This window comes from Nannospalax galili, unplaced genomic scaffold (assembly GCF_000622305.1).
Source record: "Nannospalax galili isolate Female #2095 unplaced genomic scaffold, S.galili_v1.0 scaffold390, whole genome shotgun sequence".
Classification (NCBI taxonomy): domain Eukaryota; kingdom Metazoa; phylum Chordata; class Mammalia; order Rodentia; family Spalacidae; genus Nannospalax; species Nannospalax galili.
The window spans coordinates 735,938-737,681 of NW_008330777.1; the positions used below are offsets into that span (position 1 = coordinate 735,938).

At 41.2% G+C, this 1,744-nt stretch overlaps 1 long non-coding RNA gene across 1 annotated transcript in view; it reads right to left on the reverse strand.

Moving 5' to 3' along the window:
- Positions 1 to 673: 673 nt before the first annotated feature.
- The window catches only part of LOC115067523, a 22,394-nt gene continuing 21,323 nt past the window's right edge, over positions 674 to 1,744 (reverse strand). Inside the window, exon 3 of the long non-coding RNA XR_003846928.1 lies at positions 674 to 1,482. This is a non-coding gene — a long non-coding RNA (uncharacterized LOC115067523). The remainder of the gene's footprint in view (positions 1,483 to 1,744) is intronic.

Here is a 1,744-nt window from a genome sequence, read left to right on the forward strand (position 1 = left end):
ATCCCTGGTAACCATAGCACTCTCTGTTACCATAGTAATATCATAAGATTGGCTTAAAAATTTTTCCAAAAATTCTATACAAGACAGATCATATAGTATTTGCCTTTCTGTGTTTCTTTGGCTTGTCTTCCTTATGCAGTGTCCTCCAGATTCATCCATAATGTCATACTGGATAAGACTGCTATGAAATGGTGTCTGTATATTTGAAAAAGACACCTACCCACCAGTCTTAGAGACTTGTTTTGACAGGGAAAGTCCTTCACCGATCTCAACAAGAGTCTGTGATGGGTTTGTTTTGGGCAAACCATTTTGATGTCTGAGTTGGCAAGTGAGATAGCCTATGCCCTGACTCCATATAGGGTGAGCTACAGTTTGGATCCCTAAGAAGATGCTTGGAATTTGTGTCTGTAGGTTCTCAGAGGCCAACCTAGCACTGTAGTAATCTTGGCTCAAGGTAGCTTCTCTGTTGTCAGAATAAGTTTTTCTTTCTTTCTTTCTTTCTTTCTTTCTTTCTTTCTTTCTTTCTTTCTTTTTTTCTTCCTTCCTTCCTTCCTTCCTTCCTTCCTTCCTTTCTTTCTTTCTTTCTTTCTTTCTTTCTTTCTTTCTTTCTTTCTTTCTTTCTTTCTTTCTTTTGTATTTTTGAAACAGGGTCTCCCAGCCCCAGCTGGCCTGGAACTCACTTTGTAGGCCAAGCTGGCCTTGAACTCACAGAGATCTGCCTGCCTCTGCTTCCTAAGTGCTGGGACTGAAGGCATGTGCCACCACACCCGACCTTTCAGTGCATTTTACTTATATGCTGTGTCCTAGTGCTATAATTCCTCACCCAAGTCTCCTGGCTCTTTGAAGGTATTTTTTGTATGTGAATATGTTTTTAATTGCTAAATAAATATTTACTGGTTCTTAAGGATGAATGATTAAGGAAATAAATATTTAATTAGTACTTTTGTTCCTTTCTTTAGTTGTCTGCTTGCTAAAGCACAGATCTAAATCAAATCATACCCAGTAACTCAAAGTGCTGTTTCTATGAGGGGCAAGAGCTATAGTATCCTGTTCTGCCACCTGGCTCATGTCACTCTTCCATATTTCCTGAGAGAGAACACTGCTGCCTCTCACTCAGCTCCCTAGACTCCTTTTGCTTCTATACACCCCCTTCCACCATTCATGTCATTTTTCTTCCAACAGCTCCTGACCTGCCGTTCATCAAAGGACTGTCCCCAGGCTACTGGAGCAGCAGTGCCCACAGACACCGAGAACCAGAAGAGTCTGAGAGTTTATGACTTTTAAGGGTGATACTTAGCTATGAGTGATCACTTTGGGAGACCGAAGTTTAGCTCCCTTGCTTTGGGCCACAACTGTGAGGCTGCAGATAACACCAGTGAAAACACTCTTCTGGGCACCTGCTGAGTTCACAGCCTTCTTGGTTTCTTTTTCTTCTCTGTTGTATCCCCCACGTCCTTACCCATCTCTTCTGAGAGCATTTCCCTGTACACAAAGCCTCATGTCAGAGCTGGATTCAAGGCAATCTAGTAAGATAGTAGGTCATATGTTGCTTTCAAAATATTCCATATTATTTGCCAGAACTGAATTAAATGGCATAATCACTACATACTTTTATTCTATTTTATTTATTTATTTATTTATTTTATGTATATGCACGTATTGCCTGCATGTAGGTAAGTGCACCTGTGTCGTGCAATGCCCGTGGAGGTCAGAAGAGGCTGTCAGATCCCCTGGGACTGGAGTT